At 42.7% G+C, this 17,456-nt stretch overlaps 1 pseudogene; it reads right to left on the bottom strand.

Annotated features, from left to right (window-relative positions):
* Positions 1-2,041: 2,041 nt before the first annotated feature.
* Positions 2,042-13,524, bottom strand: LOC136136917 (protein limb expression 1 homolog pseudogene; annotated as a pseudogene).
* Between the last annotated feature and the right edge of the window lie 3,932 nt (positions 13,525-17,456).

Raw genomic sequence — 17,456 nt, 5'->3', positions numbered from 1 at the left:
CAGCATCTTATATGAGTACCAAATCACATCACTTCCATCATCACAGGGGTTCATTGCTTTCAACATATCCTGATTTGATAGGTAAAATGTGATTATCACAATATCATCTTAATTTTTTTTTATAATCAGTAAAATGTAACATTTTGTGTTTGTTAGCTACTTATACTTTTTATAAAATACCTGTTCATATATTTCACCCATTTTCTCATTGATTTGTAAGAACTCTTTATATATTATTAATTTTAACATATATACTGCAGTATTTTTCAAGTTTGTTTTTGACCTTTCAATTTTGTTTTATTGGGTCAAGATTTTTTTTTTTTTAATCAAGGCATCTGATTTGATCTTTTTCTTTATGGTTTCTGATTCAGTGTCATGGGTAAAATCATTTTTTCCATCTCAAGGTATATTTCTAGTTATCTTAATTTTTTAATTCCAGTTGTGAATGGAAACCTGGATTATTTTTTAATATAGAAAAGATAGTGATTTTTATCTATTTATTTTATAGTAGGCCACCATTCTGAACTCTTACTCTATATTTTTTCAATTTAATCTCTTGCATTTTCCAGGTTGACAATTGCAACCACCGTGTGTGTGTGTGTGTGTGTGTGTGTGTGTGTGTGTGTGTGTTTGTGTGTTTAATTATATAGGCCAGGAGTTTTAAAACCATTATTTTACAAGGAATGCCTCAAATATTTCATCATTAAGTATATTGCTAGTAGTTAGATTGAGATATATTGTCTCTTTCTGTTAAAAAATAAATTCTTGACTTTTTACTGGGCATTTTTTTTCAACCAGGAATGAATGCTGAATCTTGCCTTTTTGCTGTTTCATCTATGGAGATGTTCACGTTTTTCATCTATACCTCTTAGTGTAATTCATTACTTTGGTAGTGTCTAGTATTAATGTATCCTTGAAACACAGAAATAAATCCTGCCTGTTCATGGAAATTACTGTGGGTTTTTCTTAACTTTAATGTAATTATAATGGTTTTGGTTTTCAGCCAAGCCATTTTCAAATAGATGACAGAGTCATATTATTTCTTTCAAGAAGATTCTGTAACATTTGAGCTACTGGTTGCTTATGGTCTAATTAAACTCTTCAAACTGAAAGGATGGAAGCAGAATTGTTTGAAATAACAAAGACAGTAACAGAGCAAAAGAGTCCTTCTCTCTAACTCCTAAGGAACTACCCAAACGCAAGCACTCTTTGTTAAATGCTAATGATTTTTCAAATGTTTTAAACTTTAAAATACCTATGATTTTCTCTGTTATAGATATATGTCTGTGGTGGCAGAAAATAAAAGTAAATGAATTCAAGTTACCTATTTGCAAATTAAAAATGAATATAATTGATTGCAGGACTCAAAAACTGGATATTAATTCTTCTCGAGAAACAAGAGTAAGTACTATTCTAGGTGACATTTATCCCCAAATGGAAGAGTATGGGTTTTAAACAATTATTATTACAGTGATATTGTATGCCACATTAAGTTTATCTAGTATTTTCATACTATTACCTCTTCAAGAACTTTGATAGACCCAGATAAAACCCCTTCTGTAGCTTTGGATTATATCTAGTGGAGCTATCTTTTAGTTTCCAAAGCTTGGGAGGAGACTCTGACCCTTGTATGTTTTTTAAAGCAATCAATATTGCTTATTTAATCCAAGTATTTTTAAAATTGCCATCATGTCACTTCTTCCCAATCCTGGCTGCTGTTCTTTTGAGAGATGCTACACTGGCACATTCTTTGAAACAACATATGTAATCTAGTGAAGCACATGTCAGCCAGACTTTAGGCTGGAGCCAGTCTTAGGAAATATTTTTCAAACAATCCTGCTTCCATCCTTTCAGTTTGAAGAGTTTAGTTAGAAAACTGAACTGAGTGAGTACTGGGTCCTATAAGAGTGAGTCCTACTATTCTCAGATTCTGTGAATAAAATAGGAGGATTTTAGCAGCAGTAGGAGGATTCGTGCAGCCTTCAGGTAGCAGCTATAGATGCTAAAACATCTGATGACCTACTTCATGAGCTTCCACATGTTAGGATCTGGTCTCTGCCATCCTTGGGGGCACCTGGGGCCTGGCCTTGCTAGCGATACCACACAGGGCTCTGAGGCTCAGCCTGATCATCTCTGGGTGAGGAAGTGTGAAGGCCACTGTCGATCTCAGTCAAGGCTAAGACAGCGATTTCTTTCTTTTCTACGTAAAATCATAGTTATCCTGCTTTCTTGGCTTCCTCTAACTCCCCCAAAGACATTCATTGCTCTTGAGAGAGGATTCCTTTTTCAAGGACCCTTGCTCCTTCATGATCCAGTCCAGACCATGTGGCTGTTCATCTTTCGTCCAGGGAATACTGGAAATAGAAGATGACTTCCTGTCAGGAATGCTTTGTTTCACAAAGGGCTTTTCGGCTTCCTTTCCAGTGCAATAGTTGGAAAATGGTCATCAGCTCTTGAAATAAACATGGTCGTCCCAGTGTTTAACTAACATGGTGTCACAGGCTTTGATGCAGATGCTGGAGTCATCGGCGCATCTAGTGTGCCTCTGAGGCCGCAACTGTTTCCTGAATACTTTCCATAAAGAATTCTTTGGTGTGATCCTTCTAAAGGGCAGCTCACTGAAGAAGGAGTTGACTGGGACAACTTCAGCAGCATCCCATCAGGCCTCAGCTCTACCTAAGCAGCACTGAAAATTGCCAAAACAGTGTCCCCCTGGGAGGGTCACATTACTCACAAAGGAAGGTCTAAGGGATGACATGGACCTGTAGACCACTGCAGCTTCACTTGGGAGTGCCACCCTGTGCTGCTGCTTGCTTTTCCAAAGTTCCTGTAACACTGAGACAATACTGAAGTCTTCAGAGATGAGAGCCAGATCTCTCTGAGGCAAGAGCTGAGCACTGTAGTGTCTGAGGGATTCCAAGGTTACGTCCACCTTCCGTCTGCAATGTAAGCCTTCTGCAGAGCGCTCCCAGGCTTGAATTCTTGCAGTCCTGGACTGAGTCTGCAGCTCATGGACGCATTGGATTACCAAAGAATCCCTTTAACGTCTGCCAATCAGACATTTTCCAGAGTCTAAAGACTCCTCAGGGCACCCTCCTCCCAGGCTAACTGATCTTTGTTGTTTCTGCATATTATTGTTTTTATATCATGTCGACTTTGTATAGCTGCTTTTTTGGATCTATGTTAATAACCAAAATCGACTAAGAGTTTTCTTTTCTTAAAAGGTTTGGTGTCAAGATTATTCTAGCTTCATAAAAAAAAGTTAGAAAGGTTTCCATTTTTTCATTGTGCCGTAATAGTTTTGTTTTGTTTTGTTTTGTTTTGGGTTTTTTTGTGTTTTTGTGTGGTACGCGGGCCTCTCACTGCTGTGGCCTCTCCCGTTGTGGAGCACAGGCTCCGGACGCGCAGGCTCAGCGGCCATGGCTCACGGGCCCAGCCGCTCCACAGCATGTGGGATCTTCCTGGACCGGGGCACGAACCCGTGTCCCCTGCATCGGCAGGCAGACTCTCAACCACTGCGCCACCAGGGAAGCCCCGTAATAGTTTAAGTAGCATGAGAATGATCTACTCTATGAAAGCCTATGAATAATTTGAGTGAGAAAATCATATGGGCCTATTCCCTTTCTGAAGCTAATTCCTACACAGCTTTAAAAATATATTTTGTCTTATTCATAAACCTACTTAGCTTTTTTACTTCTTGGTTCTAGTTTGGATATTTTCCCTTAAAGTTATTCTTTTAATTTTGATTTTCAGATTGATTAGCACAGAGTTGTGTGATCTCTCAAATTACAACCTATCTTTTCTTGTTATAGCTCCATTATCAGTATTAAAGTGATGTGTTTCTGACTTTCTCTTTTCTCTCCAAAATAGATAAGCTATATATATATTTGTCCAGATTGTAATTTTTTTGAGAATAGGTTTTTTTATTTGCCAATATTATTTTTTGATTTCTAATTTATTTAGTTCTGTATTTATCTTTGCTTTTCTGCTTTTTAAAAAATATTTGTTTTATTTATTTATTTATTTTGGCTGCGCCGGGTCTTTGTTGTGGCACGCGGGATCCTTTAGTTGTGACACGCAGGCTCACAGTTGCAGCATGTGGACTCTTAGTTGCATCATGCATGTGGAATCTAGTTCCCTAACGAGGGATGGAACTCGGGTCCCCTGTATTGGGAGTGTAGTCTTACCCACTGGACTACCAGGGGAGTCCTGCTCTTATGTTTTTAATTTTTGTTGTTTTTTTTGTTTATTTAATCCTTAATTAATGTAATATTCTTTATTTGAGGCCATAATTTTTCTCTGAATATGCTTTGGCAGCAACATACAAACTTTAATTTCCTTTTTAACCCAAGAGTTATTTCAGTGAATGTAGCAAAGCATAATTCTATGAATCTTCAAAACAATATGGTTCAATATGATTCATGCACTTAAACTTATTCTGGTTTTATTCCAGAGTGATACAGTATATCCGGAGGAATAAATTAATTATATTCCTTCAAGCAATCATTCATAAAAAAATTTTTTTGGCAACCACTTTTTATAATATCCAGTGACAGTCTAGTGTACAATTCTTTTGTATTGCCAATTAAAGGAAGATCCACATGCTTTGATAATCATAGAAATAATCAAGTTAAGATCCTATAAAAAAATTAAAGAATGTATTCATTTGTATTTAGGGATCCAAAAAACATCTCCCCCAACCAGCCTACCATACTTCCAAAATGCTAATTACTAAAGAATATTTTCTTAAATTAAGACTTTCACATACTAGAAGCCCCTTAAAATTCAATGGAATAGGTAACACATTGAGTGACTGTTTTATATGTAATATACATGGCATTTTAGTCTGGATGAATTTATTATTAATTTATTACAGATTAATAAACCAACTATTTGTCAGAGCACAGAAGAAATGGGACAAATGGAGAGTGAATTTAGATAAAATACAGGGGGAAAGGCCCTGAGGCATCTAGAGAACCCTAACCCCACCTAGCCAAGTAGAACAAGATCAGGTGGGTTATCCAAAGGAATGTGAAATCACTCTTTTGCTCTTTCGTATACAGAGGCTTGAATACAAGGGATTTGAAAAGATAGGGGAGTAGGCGTCAGCCCTATCATGATCAAGACCGTGATACCCAAAGAAAACCACAGAAGTAGAATCAACTCAAACGAAATATTCTTTCTAAGATTTTGTTCCCCAAACATAACCACAGGTTTCATCCAGAACAGGGCAAAGGGAGGGAGAGGTAAGGAAACAATTTGTCTTTTTGGCATGCCCTTTAAGATCAGGGACTTTTATCAGATATCACACGATACTATGTTAACATAGTAGAGCAAGTCCTTTTACAAGCCACAGTCCAATAGTCTTTCTCTTTCTCATCAAAACACTGCAGTTCCTGTGTCCAGGTGTTTTGAAGCAATACTTAACACACCACATTAGAAGTTAATCTGCATTTCACACAATTTAAATAAATAAATAAACCGATGAATTAGTGCTACCCTAATCTTGGCAACTTTTTTTGAAAACTGTGTATTATTTATATGGAAAAAAAACTGTAGCCCTAGCTTATCTTTAAATTCTTCCTTTTTTGTTGTGTTTATTTTAAATTAGGATGAGTAATACCATATTGGGAGAAGTGGAGTTTTCATTTTCCCAAGGTTTTCTGCCAAGTCTCTTTTTTGGACAGTAAAATAGAGGCTAGAAAAAATCCCAGTTCCTATTAAAGTGCCATAAGGTATTTTAACACTTACCAAAATATCAAAGCCTAATTTGTTGAAACTTTGCCTAAAACCTTGCACAAAACAAATAACTCTGCCTTAATTTTTTTTTTTTTTTTTTTTTTTGGTTTAAAAACATCATGTTAGAAGTGGCTATCTAGCTCTAAGTTCAGAAGGTATAAACCCAATTTGAGGAAAGTTGATAATCTTTAGTACAAGTTTTCTCAGAACACTGTCATGAGATTATGTAATCAGTAACTTAAAACTATCCCCATTAAGACTAATTGACCCTTCCTCTACTTCATATGTTTGTTTTATTTAATTGCATTTATACAACTAAATTTAACAAGGAGCAAAGCCCCTTGTACAAGCCAGTTTTATCAAAATCCCTTAAAATATTTATCCTAAAGTTTTTGTAAACTACTCATATAAACACACACACATACACACACAGACTTACACACATATATACCCAAACCTTGGATAATGTTCTACTCAGTCAGTGCTGACATACAAAAAACCATAAACTTAAACAAAATTGTTGCCAGCCAACTGGCACACCAGGCCCTGAGAGAGACTGTTATTTGTAATATCAGAATCTTCATTCCAACAATCTTCATTCCAGCAATCACTAATGAGAGCCCTACTATGTAACCAAAGCTCTCTACTCTAAGGGAGATACAAAATTTCATACTATATGATCCCTGCCTTCAGTCAACTCACTTACAGTTGACTGCAAGCAAATATATTGCCAAGCTAAATGCAATAAGTATGAAATAGAACAAAGAGTTAGCACGAACTGGAGGTATGAATAGAAAACTGGGAGCTAGGAAGACAGAGCTGCCAATAATTTGCTAGGGGTCCTTGACTAACTAGTTTAACCACTCCATGACTTGACTTCTTTATCAGTAAAATGTGCGAGTGAACATCTGCCTTATAGGATGATTGTGATAATGTAAATAATGTACTTAGAAACTCAGGAAGCTCTCAAAAAGTTCTAACTAGTAACATGTTAGGAACAGGTTGAAAGGACACAAAGGAAAAGGGAATGATAATCATCAATGAATTTACTACTTGGGTAGATACTAAAGGAGGAAAAGACTCAAGAAGTCTTTATCAGGACTTCTCTGGTGGTCCAGTGGGTAAGATTCCGCGCTCGCAATGCAGGGGGCCCAGGTTCGATCCCTGGTTGGGGAACTAGATCCCACGTGCATGCTGCAACTAAGAAGTCCACATGCCACAGCTAAGAAGTCCGCATGCCACAACTAAGAGTCCACATGCTGCAACTAAGTCCACATGCCACAATTGAGTCTGCATGCTACAACCAAGAGTCCGCATGCCACAACGAAGAGTCCACAGGTCACAAGTAAGAGTCCGCATGCTACAACTAAAAGATCCTGCATGCCGCAACTAAACATGCCGCGACAAAGATCCCACGTGCCATAACTAAGACCCAGTGCAACCAAAATAAATATTAAAAAAAAAAAAGAACTCTTTATCTCCTCCATCTAATGAAGGTTGTGGGACTAACTTGGCATAAAGGTTTAGGCAAAAACAGAAGATCCAAATAATGACAGAGGCACAATTATTTGCACGGGTGAACTACTTTAAACTTTTCTAATTACATTCCTATCCATTTTTTATCATTTTCCAGATGACAGCTCTATACAGGTTCAAAATAATCAACCATCTGAAGATCTGGAAGATTTGACTTAAGAGCAATTCATTGACTAAAAAGAAGACTTAGCAGTTTTAACTGACAAGCCCATGTAAAGAAGATTTGAAAGAAATGGGAATGATTAAGCATGATTTAAGCCTAGGAAAAATAAGAATCGGAGGCACATAATGGATGTCTCCAAATATCTGAAGGGCTTTAACATAGAAGATAAAACAAGATTATTCTGTGCAGTTTCTGCAAATAGTACTCGAATCAATGGACCGAGCCACAGAGATGCGGATTTGGATATAAAAATTCTCTAACAACTAGAATGCCTTCTTCACTTTTATTAGAAGTTCTGAGGCAGAAGCTGGCTAAGTTTTACCCATGAGAGGTGTTATAGAAGAGATTCCTGGGTTTGTGGGCAGGGGAACTGGACAAAATGACCTTTAAATCTGAACTCTTTCTGGACTCTACATTATTAATATTTTTTTTCTTTTTTTTTTTTTTTGTGGTACGTGAGCCTCTCACTGACGTGGCCTCTCCCGTTGTGGAGCACAGGCTCTGGATGCGCAGGCTCAGCAGCCATGGCTCACAGGCCCAGCCGCTCCGCGGCGTGTGGGATCTTCCCGGACCAGGGCACGAACCCGTGTCCCCTGCATCGGCAGGCGGACTCTCAAACACTGCGCCACCAGGGAAGCCCAACATTATTAATATTTTGATATCACTTTTATAGGAGAATTTTACAGTGAATTGATGATCTAGGTCATACGTATTTACAGATAAGAAAGCAAAGACTAAAAACAGGGCTAACATCTTAGCCCAGTGTGTTGACATGTTTAGTATTCCTTATTTCATCTCTGTAGTGAAAATACCACCCTCCTTACACCCAGAATAACCAAAAGGGTTTTCAGGATTAGTTAATGAGGTCTATTTAAAAACAAGCCCTAGAGGAAGTCAGTGGTTATCACTCTTCTCTGTTAGCATCAGGACACAGGAGAAAACAACTCTAATTTAGAAATAAAGACCTAGTTGTGTTACTATTAGCTTGGTGACTAGCCTTTTCTTTCCCCCTGCACGAACTCCCCACTGTGCATGGCATTGTGATTAGAAATCAAGTGGAAAGCCACAATTTTATTAGCATAAAGTGTCAAAGGGTAGAAGAGTTCAGGAATGCCAGAGACTGGAAATTGAGAAGGGGTGCGTCAGAAAAGAGTGAGCCGCAAGTAGGGGGAATCAACTCTGCATAAAAACGCCCCTCGGGACTTCCCTGGTGGTCCAGTGCCTAAGACTCCGTGTTCCCAATGCAGAGAGCCCGGGGTTCAATCCCTGGTTGGGAAACTAGATCCCACATGCATACCGCAAGTAAGAGACCACATGCTGCAACTAAGAAGCCTGCAAAGAAGCCCACATGCCGCAACTAGGAAGCCTGCAGGCCACAACTAAAAGATCCCGCATGCCGCAACTAAAAGATCCCACACCTGGCAATGAAAATCCCATGTGCTGCCACTAAGACCTGGTGCAGCCTAAATAAATAAGTAAATAAATAAATATTTAAAAAAAGAAAAAAAATATCCCTCAAGTCCTGGACAATTCAGAATAAAGGGTCAATTAATCAAGAAAAGTTAACAATCATAAACGAATACGTGCTTAATAATAGAGTTTCAAAATACACAAAGCAAAAAGTGATAGAACCAAAGAAAGAAATAATAAGCAAAGTTAGAGATGTTAACAATCCCCTCAGGAACTGATTGAACAACTAGACAAAATAACAGTAAGGATATAGAAGATGTGAACCACTCTATCAACTAGTAATTGTTATTTATTGAACACTACATCCAAAAACTGCAGAATATTCTTTTTTTAAAAAATTTCTTAGGAAATCGGCCATATTCTGCATCCTAAAATGAGACAATAAATTCCAAAAGACTCAAAGTTTGCAGAGTATGTTTTCTGACAACAACAGAATTAAATTAGATATCAATCATAATAAAACATCTTTACAAATTAAAAATAGTTGGAAATTAAACAGGATGCTTCTATTTAATCCATGAGTAAAAGGAGAAATCACAAAGCAAATGTTTAAAATAGTTGGAAGGGAAAAAATATAAAAAGATAACACATGAAAATTTGTGGGATGCAGCTAAAGGATTAGAGAGAAATATTTACATAAAAAAGAAGGAATTTAAAAATCAATGATCTAATTTTCCACTTAAAGAAGCCAAAAAAAAGAAGAACAAATTAACATCCTAATTAAGTTGGAAAAGGGATTAATAAAGATAAGCATAGAACTCAAAAATACATAAAGTAAATATTAGTAAAAATTAACAAGGCCAAAATTTGCTTCTTTAAAATATTAATAAAATTGAAAAATCTTTAGAAAGAGTGATCAATCTCCAACAGACTGCATTGGCCTCTTATCGCATCGTAACTCTCCAGCTAACTTCATGGCCCCAGTAACTTTACTTTCTGAGTCTTGGGTAACATAATACATCTAGATGGGCAGTTTAACCCATAATCAAAAAAGTTCAAAGTGCATGATAGTCAATCAATAAATACTGATCGATTTAATGATCAGTGATTGAATGACCAGGGCTGACGTGTACAGTTCACAGTTGACGCGCTGTACCATTTGCAGTTGGCCTAGGGCAAGTGATGCTTGAAATTAGCAGACACTCTCTCCAACTTGTATGCAAAACTGTTTTCCAGAGGAAAGGATACTGTTTTCTTCTCCCAGTAGCATGGGTCTGCCCAGAGGTACCTTTTTCTAGTTCACAGAAAGACCCCATGGAGGATCATAGCAGCCCAGTGAATGGCTCAAATGCAAGGGATATGTCTGCAGATCACCCTCAGAAATGTAGCTGTTCAGTCTTAAACTAGGTTGCTGTAAGTCCTACATGACAGAAGGCAGAGCCACTCCAAAAGTATGGCAAACTGGAGACTCTCCTTGACTCAGGAATGTTCCATTACCCGGCATTTTTTTTTTTAAGGACTGACATAGCTTCTTGGTCAAAGAAATGAGAGTTGCTTTTAACTAAACTCTATCTACAAGCAGCATAAAGGGCAGCTGCACATCTCAGCATAGACATCTCATCCTTTAGGAAGGCTTCCCTGATCTTCCAAGTATGGGCCAGATGCTCCTTCTGTGCTTCCTCCAGTAGTAATCTTTATTTTCCATTCTAAACCTACAGTAGAACATCATTTTTTGATATCGATTCAGTGTGCTCCCCTTTTCAAAAGCAGACAGAAAGCCATTGAGGAGGAAATCTTTATCCAGTAAAAGATCCCCTGAGTACCTCTAGTTATAGACACCACCTATGAAACTCAGAAGAACTCAGCCAAGCCTGGCCTCCCTCTGGATCAATTTTCATAAACAACCCAGGTTATCTCTGGTAGGAAAAAGACTAAACACTGTTCCCTAAAATTAAAAGTTAGGGACCCTTGCCGGTGAGCTCCAACAAAGGCCCACTGGCAGAAAAGTTCTTTCAGAGCATTGATTTAAAAAAATTACCCTGAAGTATAAATTAAAAATTAAATTAAATTTTAAAAAATTACCTTGAAGAAATGTGGAGTCTAGACTCTAAGCCCCAACTTAAACAGACAATCAGTTCTCAGAATTTCCTGAGAATTTCCTGTGCCTTTCTAGTCACAATCCCCTCAAAAAGTGGAGCCAGAGAAAGAGAGAAGAGGAAACGTGGGAAGAAGAGAAAAAAAAGGTAGAAAGAAGGAAAAAGAAGCAGGAGACAAGAGAAACCAGTTTTGTCTTCCCGACTCTGTACTAAATCATTTTAGGCCTTAAAACATAGGGTGGCTATGTTATCTCTGTTTTCTAGAAGAGAAAACTGAAGCCCAGAGAGGTTAAGGAACTTGGGCAGGGGCACAGAACAAGCAAGTGTAGATTTCACCCACACCTCCCTGCCTTCCAGCCTCTGTTTCAGCTCCCAGACTTGTATGGCCTCAGTTGATGTCATCCATTTACAGTCACACACCCTTGAAGTGAAGGGTCACTTCACCCTTCCCCACCAAAGAAGCTGATGGAGCAATGGGGTCTGGGTTCAAATCTCATACAGACTTTTCTTAATCATGTATCTGGCACTTGCTGGCTTTGCAACCCCAGGCGAGGTAGTTTATATGCCCGAAGCTCAGTGATCTTACGTCTAAAAGAAGGAGAATATTTACTTCCACAAGTAACTGGGGGGCTTAAACGTGTTTCTGAAAAAGAAAAGGGCAGGTACCCAACAGGGACTCGAAACACATGCCAGCACTTCCTCGACTACACACACCCATCTCCCCACTAGAACAGGATAAGGCTTGGTCTTCACAAGGCTTGTTCTATATAGAAGAGTAACTGGGGCCCTGCCACTTTTTATTTAGTTAGTTACCAAAGAGGAGGAGAAACAAGAGGAGACTGTTTTCTTGCCATCCAGCACTATCAGGGGGCAAATCTGTCAAAGAGGAAGTTTGTTTTTGTCCCTTTCCCTTAAACGTTCCTCTTCTCCCCTCCCCCATCCCATCCGTCCTGCTGTTCCCCTTGGTCATTTATCATCTGTTCTCTACAAATTGTCATAATCCCAGGTAATTTGTTAGCTCAGTGGTGCTCAAACACCACCACCTCAGCCTGCAGCAATTCAGGAAGGCCCTTATCCTTTAAAGGAACCTTGGGTTATACTCGACTGGCCTGGAAAACAGCAGTCGTTTGGCTGAGTTTGGATTAAAACGACAGCAAATGTGGCTCTAGAGTCACATAATTGCAAAGACTCTCAGCTTAAGACAGGCAAAAGATCTTTGTGTTTTACTAGCTGACACTGGGAAGTATTTAAGAGTCAAAGGGAGTGTACCCCAATGAGCCCTTTTTTGCTGGGCTGGGGCTTGTTCCAGTGCCCCTCAAATCATACGAATTTGCTCAGCTCTTTCTTTAAGGCCAGCCCTGGCTGATTCCAAAAGCCAAGACTTTCACGGAAGGCCCAGAGTTCTCTGAAATCCACAGCTGGACCATTAGCAGCAGGAAAAATGCCAAAGGACTCCTCCCATCAATCCCAAAGCCTGGGACCTGCCCAAAACTGCTCCAGGAATCCTGATGGGTTCCAAGGAATCCTTCCCAGGGAATTACTGAGAGCCCTCACCAGTGTGGTTCTTGTCCTTTCAAAGGGACCCCCAGGAGTTCAGGGATGTAGTGGAGGTTCAGGTCTGTCCTGGCTCAGGGCTCCCCAGGCAGAAGGAGGCGAGGCCCAATGCTTAGTGAGAGTATCCTGCGCATAATGGATAAACCTTGAAAACATTTTACTGGGTGAAAGAAGCCAGTCACAAAGGACCACACATATATTGTATGCTTCCATTTACATGAAATGTCAGCAGAAAGTAGATGAGTGGTTGCCAAGGGTGTTGGGGGGGCGAGGTTGGGAAGAAATGGGGAGTTTCCGCTAATAGGTACAGAATATTTTTTTTTTGGAGTGATAAAAATCTTCTAAAATTGATTGTGGTGATGATTGCACAACTCCGTGAATATACTAAAAAACCACCGAATTGCAGACGTGTGCGATTATATCTCAATAAAGCTGTTTCTTCAAAAAAATCCTATCCTGAAGTCTATCTCACAGTAACCACACCCTTGGGACCAGGTTCAAAGGAAATCCATCCAAGTTGCTCTTTTGAAACAACTCAAAATCCAAATGCTATCCATGCATTAATTCATTCACTCATTTTACATTTACCAGTGAGTTCTCTGTGGGCAGAACTGGACCACCTTGTCAGAAATACACCACCAGGTCTCCCCACTGCATCCAGCTTAAGCCGGTTTGCTGGATGCGAGCAGGGCCTCTTTATCACATGCTGCAACCAGGAAGGGCCCCCCTTGACTCTCTGTAGCTGAGGAGCCCCAGAGCCTTTAAGAGGGGAGTTTCAAGAAAACTCTTTCTCATTTCTGCTCCCCACAGAGTCACCAACGTCTTATCCGCATATTTCTTTGTTTCTGCTCCCTTCCACCCCCTTCTACTGCTGCAGGCAGCTGACTCTCCAAAACGTCCAGAGGGAATGAGGCTCTCAGCTGTAGCTCCAGAAGTAGTTTTCAGGGGGCGGAGGGGGGAGGGGCAGATATAGGCCGCTGCGAGAGCTGCACGCAAGCTCCATTTGCACAGTTGCCCTAAGGACATGCCGAAAGCCTAAGCACAATGCGCGACCCCGGGTCAACCCTGAGCTTCGCGTGCCACAGGGCGGAGCCTCCCACAGAGGACTCAAGAACCCAGCTCCTGAATCAGAGTGCCCGTGTCCTGGACCTGCAGGCAGCGTTCAGACCCTTGCTTAGGACTAAGGCCACTCCAGTGGCACAACGCCGGCTCCTCTTGGCCGGGCCCTAACCCTGTCTTGACTGTGCGCGGTGCACGCTAAAGTCAAGCTCGGCCAGATGCACCTCCGCCTCGGCGCTGCGTACTAGAGCGCTTGAAGCCGCCAGCAGTTCCGAGGGATAAAAGCGGCGGGTGGGAAAAGCCAGGGCAGAGAAGACCCTCCAGCACCACAGCGTGGTGGTGCATCTGAAAGCTGCAACTTCCTGGGTCCAGACACCAAAGTAAAACGCGCGAAGCATCCGGGTTTCCTGGCGTGGACGAGCTATCACTACGTGGAAGAGCTATCACTACTGCTAACATCCTGCATCGAGGCACTCCGTTTGCTTGCTCCTCTTTTCGCGAGCACCTGGTCCCCAGCGCGGGTCACCCACGGGGATCTAGGTGAGTTGCGTACCCCATGATCTCCATCGGCTGTTTTTCCAAGCGACCCTTAATACAATCTAAATAAAAACAGCGTGCTTTCTGTTTATATACAGCTCTCCAAAACAATCCCTAAGCCCCTTTCTCAACGGAATGGTCGCCTTTACGAAGCCCCTTCTACTTGGAAATTCTGGAGTCTCCACTGTCTCGAAGTGGAGACACCCGCTCTTTCCCGCCGAGCACTCACAGGGCCCAAGTACAAGGGGGAAAGCTCCTGAGAGCAACCCAGGGCATCTTTATTGTCTGCATTTGCATCACGCAGTGCCACCAATCTCCCTGCCCAGTGACCCCCTGCGAAGAGGCACCCGGTGCACCTTCCCATCGCACCTCAAACGTCCCCGGGCCATCCGAGGCGCCCGTGAAGAGAAGGTCCATGGAATTGCACGGCGTCTGCAGGTGGCTCGCCCTTCCCACTTTCCCTTCCTCAAGAATAGACTTTGCAAAGCCGACCCGAAAGAAGAGCAGAGAAAGATTGGAACTGACCTGTTCAGGAGAAGATTCCAGCCCAGGTAGGGGGCCTCTCCGTGCCTAGGGAAGATCCAAGTTCCGCCGCGAATTGGTTCTTGGCGGCGCACGGGTCTCGCGCGCTTCCCGCCGCGTGCCCCTTCCAATTAGCCTCTCTCCCTCTCCTCTACCCGCTTCTGCCCCCACTCCCGGCCGCTCAGAGCTGCCTCCTCCTCTCCAGGGCTTCCCTCCTGCTAGGCGCCCGGGATCAGATAAGAGGAAAGGAAGGCCCGCTGGCAGCCAATTATAGAGCGGAAGGTGGCTGCGGGGGGGAGGTGGGAGGCAGGCCTAAGCCCCTAACGCACCCCCGCTTCCCTCCTCCTCTTCTCCTCCAACCCGGCCCCACAAGAGATGCTCTGACGAGCCCGCCCAGCGCCGCAGCCACGCCAGCCCAGACCTGGCGGCCGCCCCAGGTGCGGGCCGCAGCCGGGTGAACGGGAAAGAGCGGCTTTTGCCCCTCCACTCGCACCGAGGCTAGCGTGCGACTGGCTGCTTTGCGAGGTCTGGAGCCCTCGAGGACGCAGGTGCTGTGTGCCCGCTTCCCCATTCCCAAAGACCAGCCTCGTCAGGGACCCCGCGCTCGGGCGGCTGGTACCCGCTATAAAGGGGTAGCCTGTCTTGGGACTTCCCTGGCGGTCCAGTGGTTAAGACTCCGCGCTCCCACTGCAGGGGGCGCGGGTTCGAGCCCTGTTCGGGGAACTAAGATACCACCAAAAAAAGACAAAAAAACACGGGGTACCCTTCCTCCCTTCCTTCTTCTGAACGAGGGCTATAAAATGCCAAGGCAGATATGCTCAAACTTTAATGTGCAGGAGAATCACCTGCGAATGCTGAAATAGACATTTTTGGTGTTTAAAAGGACGAATGTCGGCTGTGGCCGGTGGTAGGACTTCTTAAACTGCATATGCTCCCTCGCAGAGATCCTGTTTCAACAGGTCTGGGCTGAGGCCAGGGACTCTGCATTTATCAAACACCCTGGTGGTTCTGATACATGCAGGTCACCCTCCGAGAGGCTCTGCTTGAGCTGTGAAGCCCACGAGGCGCGCCAGAGCCCCGCGCCAGGTCTCCAGGGACTCGGCCCTGCGCGGTCATCCCCTGGGCCCCCTTGGAAAGTCATCATCGTTACTCATATTTTAACCTCACGAACAGCCTCCCACCCCCTCCCGCGGCGTCTTTACAATCCAGCTTGTTGTGTGCGCACAAATGTTGGGAGCTGGGAGGTATAAAAACGAAGTGTTTAGCAGGAAGCCACTTTTGGGCTTCCCTGGTGGCGCAGTGGTTGAGAGTCCGCCTGCCGATGCAGGGGACACGGGTTCGTGCCCCGGTCCGGGAAGATCCCACATGCCGCGTAGTGGCTGGGCCCGTGAGCCATGGCCGCTGGGCCTGCGCGTCCGGACCCTGTGCTCCGCAACGGGAGAGGCCACAACAGTGAGAGGCCCGCGTACCGCAAAAAGAAAAAAAAAAAGAAGAAGCCACTTTTGTGAGAAAATACCCTCTCGCCTTGGAAAACCGCAGAGGGTATTTCACCACCGTTAAAGGCTGGTGATGGCGAAGAGAGAAAGGGCAGGCGGTGCTCTTAAAAGGTCCCCCCGAACCTGCTACCACCCTGCTCAGCCCAGAATACAGAAAGAGGGGCTGTGACCCATCCACCCCCTTTCAAGGGGGTCCTTCGGATATTCTAACCTTCCCAAGCCACGTCCTATGCTTTCCCCGAATTTGCTGGTATTCGCATCCCCTTGTCTACGCTCTGAACTTCCCCGCTTGTCCTGCATTTGGAGTGCAAAAGGCCCTCTGCAGCTCCCACCGCCGCCCTGCGTCTGTCGGTCGCTTTCCGAACGCGCCTCAGGTCTGCCACGGGACAGGGCCCGAGCTAGGCGCCGTTCTGCTTCTGCGCTTCACTGAACGTGATTCTCCCGGGTCGGGCAGCCAGCGCGACTTTTTAGCAGACAGGGTCTAAATCCGAGGGTTCCATTCGCTGAGCTGCGAGCATGCGAGCGCCACCTGGTGTCTGCGACTGGGAGTTTGCGATAGGGCGGGAACTGGAAAGCTATCCATCCATCCTAGATTGATACGGAGGGACCAGAATTCCTGAAATTCAGTACTTATAGCTGGAGAAAACTACCACTTTAGTTAGATCTCCTTTCCTCTGCCCACCCCCAAACGAGTGCCTACTACCTTCATACTCTGTCCCCCCTTTTTCACTAATAAAATCTACTCTTGTGTTCTTCATTTTTAACAAGATATAGATGGCTAGTGTAAGGTTAGCTTTACGTGTAATTCCCTTGGGGGAGGTAGTGGCGTGTTAGCATAAAGTTTGAGGCAAAGGGTGAGAAAAAGTGCTTGTGATGGAATTATAGATAACTGGAAATGAGGAATTCCCTGATGATTTTAAAATGTGAGATATACGTGCAAAAATCCATACACAGCAAATAGCAGAATATTTATTCCATAGAAATCTTATACGATAAGGTATATTGATTTTGTTATGATATAAAATGTCATTTTAAAAAGTTCTAAGTCATCCTTCTTTCATCTTTTAAACTTTTGACTTCTTGCATTTATTTCACTTTCAACATAGGTAGATAAATTTCAGTTAATGTTGAATCGGAATGGCTGGTTTTAATTAGTTTTTCACTTAGTTGCAGTTGTGTGTGAATTTCCAGACCTTTCAAGGGAGTGTCTATTCAACATTTATCTTAAGGTCAGCCCTCGGAGTTTAGAAGAATACTGAGAACTGAATCATAGAAACAAGCCCAGAAGACCCCTCTAATGGTCTCCTCTCTCAATCAAAAAAATTAAAAAAAACAAAAAACTCC

This window comes from Phocoena phocoena, chromosome 17 (assembly GCF_963924675.1).
Source record: "Phocoena phocoena chromosome 17, mPhoPho1.1, whole genome shotgun sequence".
Lineage (NCBI taxonomy): Eukaryota > Metazoa > Chordata > Mammalia > Artiodactyla > Phocoenidae > Phocoena > Phocoena phocoena.
The sequence above is the reverse complement of the archived record's forward strand: the minus strand, read 5'-3'. Positions and strand labels throughout refer to the sequence as shown.